The 26,260-nt window shown below is 38.4% G+C and overlaps 1 protein-coding gene across 3 annotated transcripts in view; it reads right to left on the bottom strand.

The window, feature by feature from the left end:
* LOC308096262 (neural cell adhesion molecule L1-like protein) overlaps positions 1–18,973 on the bottom strand; it is a 92,449-nt gene extending 73,476 nt beyond the window's left edge. For all 3 annotated transcript variants that reach the window (XM_080443633.1, XM_080443637.1, XM_080443638.1), the window contains exon 1: positions 18,843–18,973. The gene's annotated coding sequence lies outside the window, so the exon portion shown is untranslated. The remainder of the gene's footprint in view (positions 1–18,842) is intronic.
* Positions 18,974–26,260: the final 7,287 nt, after the last annotated feature.

The raw sequence follows: 26,260 nt of genomic DNA, 5'->3' as shown, positions 1-26,260 counted from the left end.
ACGTTTATAAGCAGTTTGTAGACTAATAACAAATCATTAACAACCTGTTTGTTGACATTTGTAAATGATTACTAAAACCTTTATAACTACAGTTACAAATCATTTATAAGGTATTAGTAAGTAGTGAACTATTCATGAATAAGCCATTTATATACATCTGTAAATGATTATTAAATCATTTGTAACTGATGTTATAATATATACAAGCTATTTGCAGATAAAAAACTAATCATAGACAAACTATTTATATACATTGGTTAATGATTATGAAATCATTTATAATAACATTGTAGAACATTTAAGAATTATTTAAACATTATTTAAAACACATTAAAACATTATTTTTATATTTTGCTCATCATTAAATAATGTAATTTAAATTGTAGGAAATCATTTGGAAATGATTCATATAGTGGTATAAATTGAGTTTTTTAGGGAGTTTTTTTTTCATGTTTAGCAAATGATGCGTAAGACATTCGTAAAGAGTATGTAAACCATTTGCAGACGTTATCATGGGCCTGAGCCTAGTTGCTTCTTTTGGGCTTGTTTTCATAGACCTGGCCGCTTGTTTCTTTTGCAAAATCTGGCAACACATTGATTACCTGCATTACACCTGCAGTAGCCTACTAGGGAGGAAGTGAACAGTGATGCAGTTGCAGACTGGACAGAAATATGTCTAATTCATGTTTTATGTGTTTTGACTGTCTTGTTGCAGGTGATCGAGGTAACATAAAATGGCTAATTGTACACACATGAAGTAGCATTATGACCATGGGGTATTTTGATGGTGGCCGTTTGTATCCACAATGTTTGTTTTGATGTGTAGGCTAGTAATGTCCTCCATGCTTAGCAGTTTAGCTTAGCAGCTAAAGCTAACTTGCACTGGGAGGTGGTGACTGCAGAGGCTCCTGCTACTCTGTGATTCTGTTGTGATGAATTTCTTTGTTTAAATGTCAGTGTGTGTGCTGTGGCCAAGAGTTGCTACATTTTATATCTTAATAAATTGTTTTATACTTTTATACTCTATAACGTTACTTCTGCCACTTTTTGATCTCACATGTTTTACTGATCATTGTTAAACATGAAATAATAATGCATAGTCTTCACTTTACAACAAGGCCCATGATAACGTTTGCAAATGGTCTACATACTCTTTACGAGTGTCTTACGAATCATTTATTAAACATGAAAGATAATTCTAGTAATTGTTTGGTTTCATTCATGAAAGCCAGGAAGTTTGCAACAGGTAAGGAGAAAGTCACATTAATAGACAGTTGTAAATGATGAACTGTCTTCACTTTACTATAGGGCACATAATAACATGTAATAAGGATTTATAGATATTTTAGGAATGTTTTACAAAGCATATGTTAGACATGAACAAACACATTAACAGACAGTTGTAAATGATGAACTGTCTTCACTTTACTATAGGGCACATAATAACATGTACTAAGGATTTATAGATTTTTGTCTCCACCAGGCCGAAGGCATGGCGAGAGAGTATGTTTTACCCCCTGTCCGTCCGTCCGTCCGTCCGTCCGTCCGTCCGTCCGTCCGTGTGTCCGTCCGTCCTTCTGTCTGTGACCAGCTAATCTCCGCCACCGTTGGCCCGGTCGCTGTGAAACTGCACACACACTCCCTGGATGCCACAGCAGAACCTCTGCCCCACATTTTTCAGATCAGCCTGTCATAGCGCCACCATGAGGCAGACTTTTGCAAAACACATTTTTGGATATTACTCCTACAGATTTTATCCAAAAAACACGCAAATCGGTACACAGTATCTCTATAGTAATGTGATCAACACGGATCTGTCCGATTTTCCAGATTCCATCCTGATTGGCTAAGATTGGCTCCCAAAGTTTGCAGGATTGCTCCGTTTTGAACACAATGCCTCAAATCATGAACGCAGCTTGCGATTTCCGTGAATTTCTCACGCACATTCCCACTAGGCCGAGGAAGAAATGCCACTTGAATCAGCCTCATGGTGGCGCTAAAACAGGCGTTTTTAACTATAACTGCACCGATCTGCCAGAAACTTTGCACGCACACTCCCTAGAGGCCAAGGAAAAACATATGCCCTGCATTTTTCACATTTGCCTTTTATAGCGCCACCAGGGGGCTGACTTATGTAAAAAATATATACATATATTTGTTTCTTTCTGTGCAGCACTTTGGGCAATCTTTGGTTTTATGTAAATGTAATCTATACATAAAGTTTGATTTGATTTGAACTGCTTCCTCCTCCGCACTCCTCTGTGGGCAGCACTCAGCTGGGTGAAGCGGAAAACAAGTTCCCCGGCGGGATGAAAAAGGTCACCAAAAAACAAACAAAAAAACATTGAAGACACTTGCTCTACGGCACTGTTTCTCAACCAGTGGGTCGGTACCCAAAAGCAGGCAAGGGACCGTAATATATTGGGCACAGACTTCTTGGTCAAAATGAAATACTCCAGTAAAGTAAAAATACCTGAAAAGTGTACTTAACTGTACAATTAGACCATTGTCTATCCAAAACTAGATATTCAACTTGATGTTCACAGATGGAACAAGATACAAAGAGAGAGAGGGGAAACCTTTGGAAAATGTATTTGTTTCCTTGTCACGCAACCTCACACGCTTCACACTTGCAACATGGACATTCTGTACAGCATGATTTACACAGAGTTCTCTCTCTTGACAAACTGGCTATTTGACTTGAGTTCATTCAACCTCCACCATCAGTTTGATTCTCTTCCTCATAAGTTCTCTTCCTCATAAGTCTTCCTCACGATTTCTTCACCTCAAACTGTGATGTATTTATCAGTGCCTGTTTACTTCTCTTTTCCACCAGCTATTTAACACCAGTTTATTTTATTACATTTCATTTCATTTGATGGAGGTACAGGACAACAGTTGTAGAAAAACAGCATGTACAGTACTCGTTCATAAATAAATAAGTATACATCTATACCATGTTCCCTGGTATTATATATATATATATATATATATATATATATATATATATATATATATATATATATATATATATATATATATATATATATATATATATATATATATATATATATGTCACTGTATGCAACTATACAGTGACATATACCACAAGGGAGTTTGGACCATATTATTATTATTTTCTTTTGCTTTAGAATATGTTCTGCTTCAACTACCTACCTGTTTTATTCTTATTCTTATTTTTGTCTTTATTCCATTTTTGCAGTGGTGGAAAAAGTATTTTGAAATGTATATAGAGCTGAAGTTGTTAATGCATGTTTTGTAATAATAATCTAAATCTAAGTAACAAGTAACTAAAGTTTTCAAATAATTGTAGTGGAGTAAAAGTACAATATTTGCCTCTGAGATGTAGTGTAGTAGAAGTAAAAGAACTGAACACTGGAAATACCTAAAAAGTGTACTTAAGTACAGTATGCCTACTTAAGTAAATGTTCTTAGTCACTTTACACCTCTGCATTTTTGTACTTATATTGTTATTAAGTTATTTAGCTGTTCCTGTCGTGTTTTTCACACTTACTGCGGGCTGTGATGACACACAGGGATCAACAAAGAGTATCTATAATTTATGCACAATAAATGACAATGCGGAAATTTGAGGAAAGTATTGCAACAGCATGACTTTATCAACCTACAATGAGAGCATTATAGGTTGACTAGATACCCAAACTAGATATTAAACTTCATTTTCACAGATGGAACAAGACGGAGGTGGGTTCCAATTTCCTTTAGGCAAAACGCCAACAGACTTATTTACTGTTGCCAGTTTCCTTCTCTTATCCACCTGTGTGTGTGTGTGTGTGTGTGTGTGTGTACATTTTTGGATATTACTCCTACAGATTTTATCCAAAAAACACGCAAATCGGTACACAGTATCTCTATAGTAATGTGATCAACACGGATCTGTCCGATTTTCCAGATTCCATCCTGATTGGCTAAGATTGGCTCCCAAAGTTTGCAGGAATGCTCCGTTTTGAACACAATGCCTCAAATCAAAAATTGGTTTAATTGGTACATTTAGAAAATATGTAATAATTGCTTAGAAATGGTTTGTTGTTCATGCCTTGGGCTAGAACAAAGATTTAACACATGATTTATGAAGTCTTAATACATGTTTAAAGAGATGTCCTATAACCACGAAAAAACTCAATTTATACCACTTTATAAATCATTTACAAATGATTTCCTACAATTTAAATTACATTATTTAATGATGAACAAACTCGAGTCTAAATAATGTTTTAATGTGTTTTAAATAATGATTAAATGATTCTTAAATATTCTACAATGTTATTATAAATTGTTTAATAATCATTAACCAATGTATATAAATAGTTTGTCTATGGTTAGTTCTTTATCTACAAATAGCTTGTATATATTATATAACATCAGTTACAAATGATTTAATAATCATTTACAGATGTATATAAATGGCTTATTAATGAATAGTTTACTACTTACTAATACCTTATAAATGATTTGTAACCATAGTTATAAAGGTTTTAGTAATCATTTACGAAGGTCAACAAACAGGTTGTTAATGATTTGTTAATAGTCTACAAACTGCTTATAAATGTTTATAAATGCTTTATAACGGGTCATTATTGTAAAGTGCTACCAAACTGTTTTGTTGCAAGGAGTCGCAACTAGTTGCATTGGTGCGGTCTGGCCTTTATGCCCATATATGGAGATCTCTGTATGGCCCTCACACCTATTTTGCACCGCCAATCCGACTGATATGCCAATATATGGAGACCTGTCAGTCCTTGTCCCCTTTTATGCCCATATATGGAGATCCCTAATGTCATCAGTATATGACCATGTATGGCATGCCCCCTTTTTTGCCCATATATGGAGCTGAGTGATTTGTTTGCTCCTGATGCCATGATGACACATTGAGGTTAGACAACACACTCCATATTTAGATGCATTGGGAACTCCTTATATGGTTCTGGCTGAGTCATGGTGACATGAGCGTGACATCAGAGGTCCGCCCGCCAGCCGGTCCTCTCTTAAGCCAATTTTAATATAAGGAAGCGAACCCACTCCTGCAAACTTTAGATGCCAATCTTAGCCAATCAGGATGGAATATGGAAAAAAATACTCTATAGTCATGGTCACATGACTATAGAGATAATGTGTACAGATTTGCGTGATGTTTGGACAAAATCTGTAGGAGTACTATAAAAATATTTTTTTGCAAAAATCGGCCTCCTGGTGGCACTATTACATGCCGATGTGAAAGTTTTGGGCATAGGTTCTGTGTGTGCACAGTTTCACGTCGGTAGTAGTTAAAATGTGCGGTTTGGTTTTGTAAGTTGCGAGCTTCTCTGATTGGACTTCTGATGCATCAAGACCATGTACCTCCCATCACATTAATATTAATATTGAATCACATCCCTCAGAATAACATGTGTCGTGCGTGCCTAATGAATGCACCTCAGCCAGGAAATGTATACAGGGAAGAGAATGCGGGACCTCTTGATAATCCACACATGCTATTGCTGCAGCTAATGTCACACCAGCATTGTTGTTGTGAAGCCATCTTTTATTTTATTTCTTCTTGGGCTTTTCTGGCTTTTCTGGCTTTATTGGATAGTACAGTGAAGAGTGACAAGAAACAGGGAGAGACGCGCAGCAAAGGCCATCGGGCTCGGGAATCAAACCTGCGATTCACTGCATTATTGCCTATGTGGTATGTGCCTTAACCACTAGGCCATCGGCACCCTGTTATGTTGTGATTCCATCTTTATGAAAATAAGTATTTGAAAAGTTCACTCTTGTGCAATCCTATAATCGGCAGTGCATGTACACGCGCACGTACAGTATTATGTAGATACCTTGCTTGTTTTTTATTCTTTCTTTTCCCCCTTGCTCCCCCTGTCCCTCCCCCTCTTCTTATCTTTTTTTCTTCTATCTGGAAACAGCAAAAAACGATGGACCTTGCACAAAAACAAGTTTCACCCACTGTTTTACACGTGCAAACCTGTGATGTGATAATAAAGATGATTCTGATTCTGATTCTGACGTACAATTGTATGGTCAGCATCAGATTTGGAACGGTGATAAACGGTTTTGATGCACTGTAGGGACAAATGTGTTCCCGATGTCCCCATCCTCATATAGACAGAATGGGCCTTGGTGAGTTTACAGACTCAGTGTAAAAGAGTGGGTGAAATTATTTTTTGAATACAAGTTTTAAAGTTGTCTTCATTATCCCTGTAGAGCAGTAACCATAAAACCATCAGACAGAAAATGAAAAAGAATACAATAAAATCACATTGAATTATTATTATTATTTAAATCTGTGGGAGCAGGAACTGTTTAATCGTTGCCCGCTTCTCCTACAGTTACGGTGGGTTAAATGCAGAGGACAAATTCCAGGTACCGGTATGTGTAAATGCACTTGACAAATACCCTAACAGTATCAAACCAACAACAACAAATTAGATTTAGAGTCTATTGGTGCTGCATCTTAGCAGATTGTACTGCCAAGTCTGAACAGGCACAGAGTTTGTTTGTTTTGTGAAAAGTATTGAGGTGAACTACCATGACAGAATGACAGTTAAAACCCTGGCAACACATGAGGAACATTTAGCTGAGGGCATTTTCTATCTGCCTGAAGTTATCATGCAGAGTCATTCCTCAGAGTCATTATATCATATTGTACTTGCATCCTCATTGGTTTTATTACTTGTTAAAGTCAAGAAGACCTTTAATATAAAGAAAAGGTTCTCCCAAAGGTACTTCGTCAGATTTCATCCATGCAAAAGGTACCACCATCCATAGCCACAAACACAGCCTCAAAGACTGCTGTGAACCTTGTGAAAGATTCCCCTGAGCTCTGTGTGTGTGTGTGTGTGTGTGTGTGTGTGTGTGTGTGTGTGTGTGTGTGTGTGTGTGTGTGTGTGTGTGTGTGTGTGTGTGTGTGTGTGTGTGTGTGTGTGTGTGTGTGTGTGTGTGTGTGTGTGCACGCACGTGTGTTTAATGAGTCTATTTTTTACATACGTATGTATGCATACAGTACATACGTACATAAATATGCATGTCTGTTTTAGACAGAGTGTTTAGCTACTTGTGTATGTATGCACGTGCTGCATGCATGTGTGTTGAAAGTGCATGTGCTTGATGTGTTATAGTGTTTGCACGCTACGTATGTGCATTAGTTTATGTGAGGCCGATGCAACGTTAGGGGGAAGGATGAGTTATTGGGGGGGGGGGGGGGGGGGGGGTGATATCTACAGCACAGGAGAGAGAACCATGGGAATGGAGCTCATTAACATTTGAATCAGATTCCAGCAGCAGGAAAAAGACAGACATTCACTGCAGGGCCTGTTGTTACGAATTGCCAGTGGTAGATGAGCAAAATCATTGAGCTGTGTGCAGGGGTCAAAGTTAATCCTCCCATGGTGCGCTCCAAAAGTGGAGCCAAGGATTTCACAGGCCCATGGAGGGAAATGTGGATCAAACAATAGCAGAGTGCATCACTTCAAAATAACCGGTACAATGGGCTCACGTCGTCCGATGACTGTTACGAAGCAATGACTATGTAAATGACGTTGACTGGTGGCTGTTCTGGCAATGACTGTGTAAAAATAAATACACTTTACCTGCCAATACTTTAATACCACACTGTGACCTCAAATCTTTTTAATCCTCCGCTACTCAAGCATAAAAGTTCACAAACTAAAGTGCTACATAATGTCTCATGTTGAGCATGAAGAGATACTCAGAAAAGGAAAGAAAAAAAACAGATCGACAGCATGAGAATGACATGCCACAACAAGTGACATTTCTGAGCGGTGGTGAGGACCGGTTATAATTCAAGTCCACCACCCAACCACAAAAGAAAGGAGTGTGGCATCATCCACAGTCTGATATTTGTTTGATGTCTTGTTGTTAAATTGTGCTTTGGATTGTGTAATATGCTGCGATTTCTAACAAGGGCTGGGCAATATATAGATATCGTGATTTGATACTAGATCTCGTCTGAATCGATTTTTTTATATCATAATATTGTGATATGTCTTTTCCTGGTTTAGTAAGCTGCATTACAGTAAAGTAATGTAATTGTCTACACTTACCTTACTGTTACTGTTTAATCATTATTTATGGAAAATCTCATTGTGTAAATATTTTGTGAAAGCCCCAATAGTCATCCCCACACAATCGTCACAATATTGAGGTATTTCGTCCAAAATATTGTGATATCTGATTTTGTCCATATCGCTCAGCTTTATTTCTAGCCAGTCAGTCTGGGTTTGTAACCATCAATTCAGGCTATCTGGGACCAAACTATGAGAGAGTTTCCAATGATGACTCATTAATAAATCTGCTGGAGTGGGACCATAAGTAGAGGAGATGTTTACTTCATAGACTGGCGACTATGACACATTGCCCCTTGTTGTCAACAGGGTTGTGTATGCCACAGAGTATTTCTGTATTTCTGTCTCAAAATTGGAGTTGTCTCCAAAAGAGTGGCTCCTAACAGAGAGGGCACTGTTCAACAGCAAAGAGTTCAGTCTGAAAGGAGTGAAGAGGATTTCAAGTGCCAGCAAACCATGCTCCTCGTGCGCATATAGGAATGCAGCCTTTTGTCCATCAAGCTTGTGTTAACACCCCTGGACGTGCAGCATGGGGCTTTCAAGGAAAGGGGCAGTAAGGAGGTTGAGGACAGTATGTGTGTGTGTGTGTGTGTGTGTGTGTGTGTGTGTGTGTGTGTGTGTGTGTGTGTGTGTGTGTGTGTGTGTGTGTGTGTGTGTGTGTGTGTGTGTGTGTGTGTGTGTGTGTGTGTGTGTCCTTACTCGCAGATTACCATAGTTCCTGCTTCACTCTAGGTGGTCATGGGAGAGAAGATGGTTGGCCCTATTCAGATGGGTTGCAAAGTTATTTGTGCCCCCCCTGTGTGAAGGGGTGATTTCAACAAACAGTTGTCGGCTGGAGCAGTCACGACCTTTGCTCTTTGTTTTCTAGGAGCTGGCAGGGTTCAGAGGCGGAGAGTCCGAAACCGTGGCAACTGGAATACTGGTGTCTGTGCAAGAGGTTTGACCAAGGATGCTTATGGAGACGTTTTTAGCTTTATTGAAGCCTTCTCCTTTCTGATGTAATGGCAGGTGAAAGTTTGGTGGAAACTACACGATCGTGTACTCGACTATCTACATGCCGTTTTGTTATTCATGATACTACACATCAGCAAACATGCCACACAGTCAGAGTAGATAGTGGAATTCTAACAATGAGCCTTCTATTTCGGATTATAAGATAGTAAGAATTTAAGCATTTTACAAGAGGAAAAACGGCCTTCCAAGAAAAGCCCTGCAACCGTCCACAACTAGCTACCCCCCCCATGCTCGCACGCATGCATGTGCACACTCTCTCACTCACTCTCACACACACACACACACACACACACACACACACACACACACACACACACACACACACACACACACACACACACACACACACACACACACACACACACACACACACACACACACACACACACAAATACATAGAGATTTAACCAGTTCAGATTCACTCTTCCATGCATTTTCCAAACAGGAAAAACCCAAAAGCATCGCTTGAACTTGAACTACAGTGAATAGGAGTCCAGCCACTCTTAATGTTGTATAGAAGCAGGGAGTATGTGACTGCACAAAATGACACACACACACACACACACACACACACACACACACACACACACACACACACACACACACACACACACACACACACACACACACACACACACACACACACACACACACACACAGCAGGAAAGTGTTTTGAAACAGCTTAGCAGAACAATCAGCCATGCTATCAATTAATGAACTGTAAAATTGGTCTCCTTGATGTGTGTTGTTTGTTTATCCTGGGCAAGGGTGCAATGAATGGAACGTATTGTGCCACACCGGAGTGATGTCAATATGGAAAGTGAAGCTCTTAGGCCAGTGTAAGTTTGCATTAGAACTTCAGAACACATTGAAGTTTAATATTGACAACTCTAGACTGCCACCGAACATTATTTCTCATTTTGTCTAGCTAACATGGGCCTTCAAGAGCAAATTCATCAATGCTCACCATGGAGATTGCCTAATTTATGCATTTATGCATTATCTGTAGATTATCTGCTTAAATAGTACTTCTGAATAGCTGATATGCTTCAATGCTTTCTCTAAGACTATTACATCTATTGATATGTAAAAATCTGTGATTGTTGGACTACTCTGGGAGAGCAAATACATTTTGGGTGAGCTATTGAATTTTTTACAAATATAAATGAATTACTTAACAAGAGGAATTCTCAGAAATGGAGCTTTATCAAATGCTTTCTCAAATACACCCGATGCATTCAAACCGGATATCAAATTGGATATTTGATGCCAGATGCAGCTGAAAATAAACAAGGCTGATAACTTGAGGTGAGCACTTATAAACTCACCGACACCGAAGCTGTTTCTGGGGGGGGTTGTTGTTGTTATCGGCTTTCCTGATTGGCCAACCGGACCTACCTAAATATGGTAGTAGTGGGTACCGAACTGAGTACTCTGACAATGGTTAGTGTACAACAAGTTTATGACAAGGTTTATACATTTCCCATTGATTGTAATATCTAACGATATTAGTACTGTGGTAATGGGTACTGCACTGGGTATAACAACGGGTACAGTGAATACTCTGACAACAAGTACTACAGGTATTGTATAAGCAAGTGAGTGCATTCCCGACTGACAATATTCCTGATTTTTACTTTGGTCCCCAAGTAATTTACTTGGTGTTTACTTGGTGGTACCTCGTGCTTCAATGCTTCAATTCCAAAAGTATTTCAAGCTCAACTACCACAGAAAATGATCAGCTCATTAAGATCCACAGACTCTGTGAAGATGGGCTCACGTATGAATGACATTCCCTTGTGAAGTTCTGGATGAGTTGTCAGGCAGAATCCCCAGAGCTTACAGTAAAAGCAATGAAGTGTTTTGTACATTTTGCAAGTGCGTATCTCTGTGAAAGTGATTTTTCCACACTGGCATACCTGACGAATACAGACCCAGAACATGACATGAGACTCTGTGCCTGTCCACCACTAGCCCGGAATAGACAAGATCTGTGCACCTGAATAAACAAAAAGAACCTTAGCTCATAACCCCACCCATCACACAACAGTGGTCATAGTCACCCCCCCCCCCCCCCCAAACAACAGTAAGCCTGTTAGGTACTGTACTGGCTGTTCCTGGTGGGTAACAGTGGAACGGTTCAGGTGCTGACAGCAGCAAAATGCATTCACTAACTTCTGTGTCGCTACACGTTTGGCACAATTTCAAATTCTCTCAATGAGTGATTAGTTATGTATTGCCTGGACATTATTTATGGCCTTGAATTTCAAGTTGTTGAATACATTTAATCAGTGTGTACTTACAGATCTTAAGATGTCTAACTGAATGCCAGGCCTACAAAGGTCCAGATCAGTGAAATATAGGCTAATAGCCTGTGTAAGTCTACTATGCTAAAGACCTCTACACACTGTACGATATTTGACCCGATTTCACTATCGGGATATTTTTTGGTGTTCGCCGACAAAACCACCGATCTCAGTTAAGATTGGGCATCCCTCGGCGAGGTGTTGATCGCGCAGTGTGTAAGGTACTCCGAGAAGAAACACCCCGATAAAGTACGGTCGGCGAGGGGTTCCCGATAACTTTTAGATTTCAAACTTGTTGGATAATTGGGGCTATCGGCCCCGATCTAGTGCACGCTACAGCCAATGAGAGCACATTACAGCCACGCACCGTGGCTAGTCCTCCCGCATAGAACCGCAATATTACCGTCCAGACAGTCCAGTCCTGTATTAGTTAAACATGATAAAACAGATTGATAGAGTGAGCGAGCCTACTCGACGATGGGGCTGTTTATTATTAGAGAGGAATAGGGCTTGCAGACAGAGAGAGAGGTGTGTGTGTGTGTGTGTGTGTGTGTGTGTGTGTGTGTGTGTGTGTGTGTGTGTGTGTGTGTGTGTGCGTGTGCGTGTGCGTGTGCGTGTGTGTGTGTGTGTGTGTGTGACGCACGTATGTATCTCTGAACAGTATTGCAAGGTTTTGCGCGAGAAATAAGCAACCAGGTCTATGAAAACAAGCCCAACAAAAGCGACTATAGGCCGCTGCATGAGCACTTTAAACCTATATACAAATAAAATAGCCGATCTACAAGCTCACAACGTGTCACAGCTATTTTCAAAGAAAAAAAACATTAAGAAATAAAGCCAAATAAGCAACTACACTTTGGAAATAAGCTAAAAAGAAACGCAATCACCAATATTGTTTACAAGCAACTCGCTTATAATAAGCGGACACGGCAACACTGCTTCTGATCTGAATTGCACCCTGGTTGACTTTTGAAACGTTTGTTTCAGAGAGGGAGAGAGAGAGAGAGAAATACAGAGAAATTGAGAATTATTTAATATCAATCATTAGCGTCCTGTCTCGGTCTTGCGCATATATCACGGGAGCCTTTCACGTTTTCGTGAGACGTTTGTAATAAAAACAAATGTATGTATTTATTGGGTCGGGATCACATCGTGGTGAAATATCTTGCAATCAGTGAACCCCTGTCGCCGACCAATCAATCGTGCGAGAATCACAACGATATATTTAGCCCGATTTCAAGAGAGAAACTCGTGCAATGTGAAATGCTTAACGATCTGTTCACTCACCGACCATTTCAAATATTGTACAGTGTGTAGAGGTCTTAAGGTAGTTTCTGTCAGACAGATAAAGAGAGGGCCTTTTGTGGGGCTGCTAAGCCTAGTGTATGTGTTATGTGCCTAATTCAATTAAACATATGAGGGGTTAACTTGATGGCACCAATGATACACAGTTTCATCTAGCTTTGCATCATCCAGCATTCAAGTTCAAGTGTCTATCAAACGCACAACAATACGGAGAGTAGAAGTCATTGCTGGTAATGGTTGCACTTTGAGCTTCCCTCAACAGTGAAAGAAAAAGATAACTACAATATGTCAAAGTCATAGTTAGACATGTACAGGGCATCCAGGTGGTATATATATATATTACCAGCAGGGGATTGTATCCTTGTCGCTGTACCAGTAACTCCTGGTTGATCAGATCGTCTGTTCAGCAGGGAGGGGAACTGGGGAATATAGCATGAACCTCCAACCTCCTGGTGCAACATCTCACTGTCATCGGAGAAGAAGCGGTTGGCGAGTCCATACATTCTAGAGGAGGCATTTTTTACTATTTGTGAATAGTATTTTTATTCACTTTTGTTTTTATTTTAACACCCAACATATTAGAAACCAAATTTCTAGACTCTGGGGGATTCAGCATTGAGCAGCACTTTAACTTCAGGTTGTGATTCAAATAATGTAATATATTTTTCAAATCGGTACACATCTCTATTTTTCATATTCCATCCTGATTGGCTAAGATTAGCATCTAAAGTTTGCAGGAGTGGCTCATTTTGAACAAAATGCCTCAAATCATAAATGCAGCGTCCGATTGCCATGAAACTTTGCACGCACATTCGCACTAGGCTGAGTAAGAAATTACACCCTTTCACATTGTCCTGTTATAGCGCCACCAGGAGGCCGATTTTTCTTTTTTCTTTTTCTTTTATTTTACTCCCACATATTTTGTCCAAACATCATGCAAATCGGTACACATTATCTCTATAGTCATGTGACACGGATCTGTCTGATATTTCATATCCCATCCTGATAGGTGAATTCCGTACAAATGGAACCAAATGGACCCATTTGGTTCCATGTGTACACTCTCAGAGTTACATACCTGTAAGGGTCCATTTGGAACCCCCTCAAGGAACCCTGACAGTCCATGGACCCCACTTTGAGAACCACTGTCCTAGATCTTTATTTGTATTTGTTATTCGAACGGTACTCTGTATCGACCGATACACAAGTTATGGGTATTGGAATCGGTGTCGGGAAGGATAAAATGGTAACGGTACATCTCTATGAATTACATTATGATAAAGTGAGTTTTGTATCTTTGATCTTTTGACAACTGAGTGGGTTATACTAACCTGGAATCCTGATTCTCTACGTTTTCTTTTTTCTCACTTCGCTACTCAGTCTGTATTTCCATTATGTAGGCAAGTCAGGAAGTGACAAATCAGAAGCCGCGGGCTTCTCTCGTGTGGGCACGGAGATAGGAGGCTTTCCAGACTGTGAAGAGAAGTGAGAAACCCACCCCCCCCCCAGAATGTAGCGAGCAGGCTGGATCCCAGGCTAGGGTTATACAGCATGCTCTTCTTATTTTGAAAAACACCCTTTATGTCACTTGGTGAAGGAAAATGCTTCTGTGCCGGAGCTCTTGTGACTGCAGTCTGCTACCTCGTTACACAATTGTGTTTTGTGAAATAAACGCATAGCAATGTATAACATCTACCGACAACAGCTGTAATCTTAAACAGCATAGTGTAATACTCTGATGCTGTTCCGAGGCCTCGGATTCCTAAACGCTGGCATGCTTAGGGGCATTACGCCAGCTTTGTTTGATTCTGAATCTGTGTAAAAAAGTAAAGCCATAAAAGTATAAAACCAGATATTCTTTATAGCAATATTGTGGGATCTCTGTATTACTGTAACAGTGCATCAAAGTTAGGTTGTTATTGAGGCTACCATCTACTGGTAATCTTCAGTATGGCTTTAATTTTCTACTAATAAAGTTTTGGCCTGTCAATGGTGTACTACTAGTCTGAATTTCTCCTATCTCTGTCCTATGTTTTTGATGTATTCTATGTATATTCTAATTATGTGTCAGGAAATAGATGCGATTATATAAAAGTCAGAGGAATTGTCTTCACTAATTGACTTATTGTGTGTATATATAATAGGTCACTGCTGCCCATGCATTAAAGGCAACTGTTATTGATATTATCTGTGAGTCCTGGTATCACCTTAGTACAGTCATTTGAAAAGTTTTAGTTGCGATCATATCGACCATAATTTCAATTGTGTTGAAACGTGCTCATTGGAGTACGTTTACATTTTTTGCAGGCCTGTAGCCTCATTCTGCTATTTTAATGACTTTGCAAGTGGTGTGGATTATAATTCCAATAAGCACTGAAAAGGGGTCTTAAATGTAAGTTGCTGAAATGCACATACACCTGATTATGGCTTTGCCAAGCATTTAAGGGTGAGCGCAGCAAAACCCTTACACCAAGCTCTAATTAGACAATTACAGGGGTAACTCTCTGGGAGAGTGATGGGTGGAGACAGAATACTTGGCATGTGGTAACAAAAAATCGGGTAATACCTGCCCTATGGACGATGGCATGTTTATTACACTACTTTGACAAAAGAGGTGGGGATTGCGGAATATTTTCTCTTACGGTTGTATGTATAATATAGTCTCTCATCCGATAGGGAGTCATTTTCCTTGAAAAGTGCATCTCACGCCGCCGGTGTCAAAGCAATGGCATTATGACATTTCAACGGTGAATCCCACTAATGGGTTGCATTCAGGCTCTTTTCATAAGAGCTGTACTCAGACAAACCACTCACCATCTGGCATTCAGTGTTTATCTGTAATAAACCTGTAATAAACTAAAATGCCAGTGAGCAGTGGGTGTGAAAAGTTAAATTCATATGTGAAGAGAGTGCTCTCATCTAAATGAGCAGCACAATATTTTAAAGTGAGGGGGGAAAAAGAGAAATATGTTGTGTGTTACAGTTAATGTTTGTGCGTATGGTGTGAGTTACAGTTAATGTGTTGCTGTGGTAGTATTTTGGGGGTGGAGTCGTGTGTGCTCATGGCACAGATGCACCAATCATCGGTGAGATTAAATGGGTAAATGGTGCAATGGTGTAAAAGCACAAGTTAATGTGTTCATTCATCCACAGTCAAATCTGGAGTGCTTTATAAGTGACATTCCATTTTTAGCTGTGACCACAGAGCTAGTAAAAGCCACTCAGTCGGTCAATCGGTCAGTCTGCTGGTCCAACATTTTCAAGACTAAATCAAGAGCTGATCCCAGCTTATCACGATTTATGTGATTGTTGCACGCTCACATTCACACTCTAGAGTCTCTACATTTTGCTGTGTAATATTTCCAAACTAATTATGAATGGGAGATAACTTTGAGGAAGCACACCAAAATGTACACACAAATGGACGTATTTCAAAATTTGGGAGCAAAGACAAACCTTTTCTATTCCACGTAGGAAGTTGTGGTGCTGTCAATGAATGCTTAATGAGTATTGGGCTGAAACATCACAACGGGGAGTGAATATCCCTGGATTCACCAGTTACTACATCTCAGTCAAGCTGAGTTATACAATGAAAGAGGTTCGACCCCTTTCCCTGTTATAGCACTGCAGAGGCTAGAATAAAGAACCAACCGTAGCCAATGGCTCTGGGCTACTCAACCAGCAACACCCCATTCACTCCCACTCTGAGTGGCCAGAGAGAGAGAGAGAGAGAGAGAGAGAGAGAGAGAGAGAGAGAGAGAGAGAGAGAGAGAGAGAGAGAGAGTGAGAGTGTGCATGCAAGATAAATCACACTTTATACTTTTTGGCTGGACCAGCAGGCCTGCCCTATAGAGCATGTTTTTGACTGACCCAACAACATTACGCTTCTTGTACTTGTAAACATTAGTGACAAATAAAACCTTCCTGATTCTTGACTGACAGACTTGACTGCCTGACAGAAACCCCTTTCCCACGCGCACGTAAAGACAGTAATTTACTAGTATTTACCATTTTGACATCCTGTGAAAATAGGTGCTGATTTAAAATGCAGGTATATTTTGTACCATCAATCTCACATCTCCTTATCATGCCAAATTACCTGTGATGTCCTCCCGCCTCATGAGTGTGAATGACAAGTGTCGGAGCAGAGTTAAATTAGCTGGTCTGCCAGATGTCTACAGACCCAGGGACGCGGGAAGTGGGGTGCTGAGGGTGCTGCAGCACCCCTGGTGGTGGGGAAGAGAAAAAAAAAAAAAAAAAATGATTTTTTTTTTTTTTTGTAAATTAAACAAATATGTATCATTTTAAAGTCTATATACACACTTATATATTAAAACAATGATGTATTTAACTTTGGGGAATAAAATATTTGTTGAAAAAGGTGAAAAAACGTGAAAAATGTGGAAAATATCGCGGGACACATGTGAAAAAAAAACCCGCACGCGCGCCCCGCCAAGCACAGCCCCCCTTGGCATAAATGACTTCCAGCGTCCCTGTACAGACCACCACTCCACTGCCTATGCTGGCAATGTATGTACATTTCTTATCCAGCAAGGTAGGCCTACTAGTCTCCAAGAAAAAAGCATTTGAGTCAGTCACTCACTCTCTCATGATGAAGTTACATCGCTGGTTGGCCAGTTAGCCTAACAAGGTAACTATTCAAACACAGTTTCTAGTGTGTAGATTTCATATCCAGGAATTCCCATTATAACCACAAACAATAACAACAATGCCTCAAGCAAATTGCCAACAATTTTGCACAATGCAGATTCATTGTCCAGACATATCTAGGTTTCACCTAGCCTTGTTCACTTTCATAGTAGACCTTTGAAAGGCTCAACAATTTTGCATTTTAATTTCAAGTAGATTGATTTAACATACAGTAGCATTGATATTGCTCTACTGTAATGGCATTTAGATGTGGGCGAGAATAAGGAATTTGTTTTAATTACATGGCACAATTTAAAAGATCAAAGCCAGAATAATTGGATTGATAAATGGCTGCATGGGCCGCATAGGGAATTAAGGCCTATACTATATGATACACTGAAATACACCTAATAAAAATCTAATTAACTATTAACTTTTAATAGGCCTATTAAATAATTATGAAAATGAAATCACTGAGTTGCATCCAAATTTTATTGGCGTGATGTACACGTAAATATACCATTAGGCTACTGGGTGCCAAAAGAGTGGGTGTGTTGCAAACGACAACCTAGGAGTCAGCAGAGTCAGATGATCTCTACAAATTAAGTCGAATACCAAAACGCTCGCCCCAAAACACAGTCGCCCCAGTGCAAATCCGGCGACCTCGGAACGGTCGCCACTAGCCATGGTTCACATGATTCTCGTCTGACAGTCATGTTTCAGGGCTAGGTCGCCACCTGGTATTCATAAAAGTAACCTCAGTAAACTATGCTTAAACCTAACCTTATTCCCAAATTTAACCTCAGTAAAACTGTGCCTAACCATAAACTTATTTCTAACCTTATCCACGGAAAAAGTTTGGGCGAGTGTGTTTTGGGGCGAGTCTTCCGGTTACCATTAATCAACATTATAACCTCAAATCTCTAGTGGAAAATTAGATAAACTGGAAGCATGCTTGCATCAAGAGTTAACGCTGCAGCTAGCTTCAGTAGCAGCAATCGCATGCAATCCACTGACTTTTAGCAAATTGCCCCAATCTACATTTGGATTAAAAACACCTCACATACATAGGCAACTAAGTACCTTTACTCAAGTACTGTACTTGAGTACAATTTTGAGGTATTTTCACTTTACTGGAATATTTCCAAATGTAGGTAGCCTACTTTTACATTACTATTTATTTTTTCATTGCAGTATTGATACTTTTACTTAAGTAAAAAAAAATGAGTATTTTTTCCACCACTGATGAAGAAAAACACCTCACATAGGCTATAATAGCCTACAGTGTTTGCTTCCGACTGCGCTGGATTTATCTAAGTTTCTATGAGGTCCCAAAACATCTCGCGCAGCCTGGAAATTATAAGGTATCGTTTTTTCTGTATTTGTCTGCTTCAAAAACACATTAAATTGCTCATGATAAAATAAAATAAAAAGTAGAATATCTTACCCATCAGATGTTAGAGCCGTTGGCATAAAAAGTCTCATCAAAAAGCAAGTTGTCTTTTCTCATGATGATGTTCGCCGTGTGGAACAGGAACTTGAATTGAAGTTATTGCACAGATCCTACAGACAATATAGTATGGCAAGCCGTTTTAACATTTAATCGCTAGACTGGATGTGTATAGTAGATATCTATAATTCAGTTCTTCCTAGTCAAAACTAACGTTTCGGATATCCATAATGACATTCCTCCTAGGAGGAACTGTCATTTGAGATATCCGAAACGTCATTCTTCCTAGGAGGAATGACGTCACTTTTCCCATTCATGTGTATTGGGCTTTTAGTTTCGGATATCCGTAACTGCATTCTGGATATCTAAAACTAACATTCTGGATATCTGCAATAGAATTCTTACTAGGAGGATCTACTCTTTCAGATATCTACAATCTGCAGTTCTTACTAGGACAAACTACCATTTTAGATATCCGAAATTAAAAAATAATTCCAGACCTCCGTAATTACATTTAGTATATCCATTAATTCATTGTTACTAGGACAAATGGAATTATGGATATCCACAATTCATATTATTACTAGTACAAATGTAATTTCAGATATCTGCAATTAGTATTATGACTAGGAACAATACAATTACAGATATACATAAATATGTTATGGATATCTGGTGACAGGTAGATAAAACGCCATTTTAACATAAAAGGGTTGATTGACTATCTACAATTATATTTTAGATATCTCAAATAGCATTTCTCCTAGTAAAAACTGTATTCTTACTAGTCATAATGGTAATTAAAGATATCCATAATGACATTCTTACTAGTATAAATTGTATTTCAAGATATCTATAATTTAATTTCTCCTAGTCAAAATTCTATTTCAGATATCTTAAAATCCGTAAAAAAATACATGTAGCCGTTTTAACATTTAATAGCTAGACTGGATATGTATACTAGATATCTATAATTCAGTTCTTCCTAGTCAAAACTAACGTTTCGGATATCCATAATGACATTCCTCCTAGGAGGAACTGTCATTTGAGATATCCGAAACGTCATTCTTCCTAGGAGGAATGACGTCACTTTTCCCATTCATGTGTATTGGGCTTTTAGTTTCGGATATCCGTAACTGCATTCTGGATATCTAAAACCAACATTCTGGATATCTGCAATATAATTCTTACTAGGAGGATCTACTCTTTCAGATATCTACAATGCAGTTCTTACTAGGACAAACTACCATTTTAGATATCCGAAATAAAAAAATCATTCCAGACCTCCGTAATTACATTTAGTATATCCAATAATTCATTGTTACTAGGACACATGGAATTATGGATATCCACAATTCATATTATTACTAGTACAAATGTAATTTCAGATATCTGCAATTAGTATTATGACTAGGAACAATACAGTTACAGATATCTGGTGACAGGTAGATATTACGCCATTTTAATATAAAAAGTGTCCATTGACTATCTAGAATTATATTTGTGATATCGCAAATAGCATTTCTCCTAGTTAAAACTGTATTCTTACTAGTCATAAAGTAATCGCAGATATCTGTAATTACATTTAGACTAGTCAAAACTGCATTTTGACTAGTAAAAACTGCATTTTGACTAGTCAAAATCCTTATTACAGATATCTATAACTACATTCTTACTAGTAGAAATAGTATGGCAAGCCGTTTTAACATTTAATAGCTAGACTGGATATCTATAACTCAGTTCTTCCTAGTCAAAACTAACGTTTCAGATATCCATAATGACATTCCTCCTAGGAGGAACTAGCTAGACTGGATATCTATAATTCAGTTCTTCCTAGTCAAAACTAACGTTTCAGATATCCATAATGACATTCCTCCTAGGAGGAACTGTCATTTGAGATATCAGAAACGTCATTCTTCCTAGGAGGAATGACGTCACTTTTCCCATTCATGTGTATTGGGCTTTTAGTTTCGGATATCCGTAACTGCATTCTGGATATCTAAAACCAACATTCTGGATATATGCAATATAATTCTTACTAGGAGGATCTACTCTTTCAGATATCTACAATGCAGTTCTTACTAGGACAAACTACCATTTTAGATATTCAAAATTACGTCATCTTGGGCGAGCCTTATTGTACAGTTTTCTCTCTTTTCATTTTTTTTTTTTTTACCTACATGTAATATTTTCAAGCAAAGGACCTACTGTACACATGTCTGCTATCATAAACAAAGTTTTTCAATTGATTTAACAGGGTGTGAGTTATTAAACCGAATATGTTAAAATTTAAGCCCATATGAGTCTTGAGATAAAAAACGGCACTAAACAAATCGTTTTCAATTATACTTCATTCACGCACCATTGTTTTCATGCCAAGGATGAAGACTATATGTAGGCTAAGTGATAACTTACCATATGTACCAGAAAATGTTAAAACATTAAATTGGAAAACGTTTTTAAGTAAAATAAGGTATACATGATTAGAACAAAATTAAGCTCTAATATTTATAACATTTCTACAAAACCAGTACCGATATTATGGACATAAACAAGAATTTGAAGGAAGGACGTTTGAGATAACGTGCATATCTACATTACTTAGGACCATTTTTTCATATTTTTTTTTTTTAGAATTTTGGACAAAATAGCCAATTTTACATCAGGGTGCCCAGATGTCCCTAGTGCCCACCTATCCTGTATTCTCTGTAAATTGCAGGTGGCCTGGGCTCACAGATCAACAAATTGTCAAGAGACAACACTTTTATCCTGTCACCACTCACCAGTATGGCTAATATAGTGCAAATGATATGCTCGTTAACCCCTGCATTGCAGAGCAGAGAACAAAGAGAGAGAGTTCCATCCATGTTGGTCACTTTATTAACGCCTTGTTATAAGTAGGCTACCTGGCTGGCAGGCTTTCGTTTCATACACCCTCTATGTAGTACAATGCCTAATGCCAAATTCGTATGAGAACTCAACAAATAGCTAGATGAATCAACCCGAAAATGTTGTTTTAAAAAAGAACAGGGCTGGCTAATCGTATATAGGCCTATTCAAGAATCAATGTGTATAATAGCTCCAATCGGAACCTCTCCCTCCGCTATATAGCTCATCTTGGAGCTATACAGCGGAGGGAGAGGTTCCGTAGGGCAGGGGCCTTCAACGTTTTCAGGCCAAGGACCCCCTAGCTGAGAGAGAAATTAAGCAGGGACCCCCTCTTCTATATTGTATACAATTGTGTTACAGATTAAACTTTTTTTGTTCACTTGGTCTGCTCTTTTTTCCCTCTACGCCTCTTTGCCAAAAATAGCAGATCTACAAGCTCACAACGCCTCGCACTGCGAGGCGTTGTGAGCGTTGTTCTCCTCAGAAATAGCAGATCTACAAGCTCACAACGCCTCGCACTGCGAGGCGTTGTGAGCGTTGTTCTCCTCAGAAAAGGGATATTAGGGTTCAAATGGTTAAGGTAAAAACAAATAATCATAACACAAAGATTTAGCAGACCCCCTGTAGTAACTCTGAGGACCCCCTAGGGGTCTCGGACCCCCTGTTGAAGACCCCTGTTCATCCATTCATCCATTTGGTTCCTAACTGACCGCCTGGAACCCCCTTAAGGAAGGACTGGGGGTCCCTGGACCCCGCTTTGAGAAACACTGCACTAGGTGAACATTCACCAAAAATAAAGTGATTAAGAAAGAATTTCATTGTCAGATTTTTCTCTTATTTTTTAAATTGCTTAGATGATGTTCTGCATAGTAGTGTATATCTGTCTGTCATTTAATGTCACTATGAATTGAGTACAAAGGACCCCAATGGAAACAAGGCAATGGCTTTCTTGTGTTTTTTAATTCTTGTCCATGACCAGTATCTCTATAGCCTAAGCCTATTGCTTGTAGAGCAAACTATGATCAGAACAGCCATTCTCCTAATCTAGGCTAAATTGTCTAATTGTGTTAATTTAGGATATTCTGGCATGTTTAATTATCAATTTGCTGGGGAGCCCCTTAATGGCCCTTGTTGGTCCCCGGACCTCATGTTGAGAACCACTGACCTAGGCTACAACTGACATTGATATAATTAACCAACATGGCTCCAGTGTGATCTGGATATGGAGAGGACATGTGTACCCTAAACAAAGGTGAGGATTGGACTAATTTCAGACAATGGCGACATTAACATAATAAATGTATTTGACAATCAGCGTGGTCATTTGCTCGTATATGATTATACTGAAGCATCAATGGGAACCCATAAAAAAAAGGAAAACAGCGCCCCCTGCTGTTTTTTTTCCCTTTGAATTTGTTAGCGCAGCTCGTAATCTGTTGAGACTGAGAGATTAATGAGCGTTAGATGACTGAAATCTAACTTAATTGCTTGTTTTTAGGGTAGTTCCGTTCGCCTATAATGAAATGCCACTTAGAAAGCAGGGAACTTAAAGCTATGTAAATGTGAACGACACAAACGGCGCCCATGACACATTTAACGGACCAATCAGAGTCCACGAGCCACTGACGTAGGTGGAAGGAAAGCGATCATATTGCAGTTATAGATATCTAAAACTGCATTATGGATAGGAAGAATTACAATTACGGATATCCATAATATAAATTAGGATATATTGAACTATATTTTTCCTAGCACAATTGCAGTTGTGGATATCCATAATTCGATTAGTACTAGTCATAATATGAATTGTGGTTATACTTAATTACATTTTGGATATACAAAATGTAATTATGGAGGTCTGGAACGATTTTTTAATTTCGGATATCTAAAATGGTAGTTTGTCCTAGTAAAAACTGCATTGTAGATATCTGAAAGAGTAGATCCTCCTAGTAAGAATTCAAATGTAGATATCCAGAATGTTGATTTTAGATATCCAGAATGCAATTACGGATATCCAAAACTCAAAGCCCAATACAAATGAATGGGAAAAGTGACGTCATTCCTCCTAGGAAGAATGACGTTTCGGATATCTCAAATGACAGTTCCTCCTAGGAGGAATGTCATTATGGATATCCGAAACGTTAGTTTTGACTAGGAAGAACTGAATTATAGATATCTAGTATACATATCCAGTCTAGCTATTAAATGTTAAAACGGCTACATGTATTTTTTTACGGATTTTAAGATATCTGAAATAGAATTTTGACTAGGAGAAATTAAATTATAGATATCTTGAAATACAATTTATACTAGTAAGAATGTCATTATGGATATCTTTAATTACCATTATGACTAGTAAGAATACAGTTTTTACTAGGAGAAATGCTATTTGAGATATCTAAAATATAATTGTAGATAGTCAATCAACCCTTTTATGTTAAAATGGCGTCTTATCTACCTGTCACCAGATATCCATAACATATTTATGTATATCTGTAACTGTATTGTTCCTAGTCATAATACTAATTGCAGATATCTGAAATTACATTTGTACTAGTAATAATATGAATTGTGGATATCCATAATTCCATTTGTCCTAGTAACAATGAATTAATGGATATACTAAATGTAATTACGGAGGTCTGGAATTATTTTTTAATTTCGGATATCTAAAATGGTAGTTTGTCCTAGTAAGAACTGCATTGTAGATATCTGAAAGAGTAGATCCTCCTAGTAAGAATTCTATTGCAGATATCCAGAATGTTAGTTTTAGATATCCAGAATGCAGTTACGGATATCCGAAACTAAAAGCCCAATACACATGAATGGGAAAAGTGACGTCATTCCTCCTAGGAAGAATGACGTTTCGGATATCTCAAATGACAGTTCCTCCTAGGAGGAATGTCATTATGGATATCCGAAACGTTAGTTTTGACTAGGAAGAACTGAATTATAGATATCTAGTATACATATCCAGTCTAGCTATTAAATGTTAAAACGGCTACATGTATTTTTTTACGGATTTTAAGATATCTGAAATAGAATTTTGACTAGGAGAAATTTAATTATAGATATCTTGAAATACAATTTATACTAGTAAGAATGTCATTATGGATATCTTTAATTACAATTATGACTAGTGAGAATACTGTTTTGACTAGGAGAAACGTGTTTTTGGATATCTAAAACATATGTTACAGATAGGAGCATGTTTCGATTAAATGTTAAAACGGCTTGCCATAATATAGCACAAAGCAAACTATTGATTTGTAATGCGTCATAAATTGAGCATAGGCCCTATATAATTATATGTCACATTGATAAAGTTGTACAGTGACTAAACAGGTATAGTCTCTGGCATGTGTCTCGGCGCCTCTGCAGAAATGCCTGAAACTATTTTGACTGACAGCAAATAGTGCGTGTCAACAACTGTGGCAAGTCAAGTCTCGAGAGGGTGGGTTCGTCGTGTCGTTCGTCCCTGTATTTAGAAGCTGTCAACAGAGGTCAAACCAAGTGCAACTTAACGTAGGTGTAAAGTAACTAAGTACATTTACTCAAGTACTGTACCTAAGTACAACTTTGAGTTTTTACTTTATTGGAGTATTTCCAATTTGTAATACTTCTACTTTTGTACTTTCACTCCACTACAAGTATTTGAAAACCTTAGTTATCTTTACTTTGCAGCTATATTATAAAACACACATTAACCACTTTACGGGCTAAGCTTGTAGATCGGCTATTTTCCAATAGCCATGTGTGAAATAGGGCTAATTACCCTATTTTTCACATGGCTATTGGAAAATAGCAGATCTACAAGCTCACAACGCGTTGCATTGCGATGCATTGTGAGCTTGCAGATCTGTTATTTTTAACATTTTAGTAGCCTACTTTTACTTATGGTACTTTAAGTAGCCTTAGCCTATATTTTGATGCCAATGCTTTTGTACTTTTACTCAAGTAAGATTTTTGAACACATGCAGGCCTTTTACTTGTAACAGAGTATTTTTACATTGTGGTAGCCTACTGCTACTTTTAGGCTAAGTAAAATATCTGAGTACTTCTTCCACCACTGAGTGCAACGACTTTGAACTTGAAGAGGATTCTAATCGTTCAGTGGGACCGTGTTCATTCAGCTATGACATAGATTCATCATTTAAAGGATAATATGTAAATTAGTCAACATTGATTGATTTCGGTCCACTACAGCCAATACAATGGGTTTTCAACTGGTGGTCCGTGGACCACTGGTGGTCCGTGAAGGTATTGCATGTGGTCCCTGACCATGCAATTTAGTAATGTAGGAAAGTGAAGAATAATTTGTATTATATTTTATTTTATCGACCACTAGTTGAGAAACAGTATGATGTAAGTATGATAACGCATAAATGTTGTCAGTTACTTGGAAGTCGGATGTCAAGAACTTCCACAGAAATGGGAGTTAGAATTTCAAGGGAAAATGTAGGGTTTACCTGGTTGAGTCATCATTAGTAGGAAATGTGCCCATATCAGTTGCATGCAGTGGCGTA

This window comes from Gymnoscopelus braueri (assembly GCF_963280865.1).
Source record: "Gymnoscopelus braueri genome assembly, chromosome: 12".
Taxonomy (NCBI): domain Eukaryota; kingdom Metazoa; phylum Chordata; class Actinopteri; order Myctophiformes; family Myctophidae; genus Gymnoscopelus; species Gymnoscopelus braueri.
This window is presented reverse-complemented; position numbering and strand designations above follow the sequence as displayed.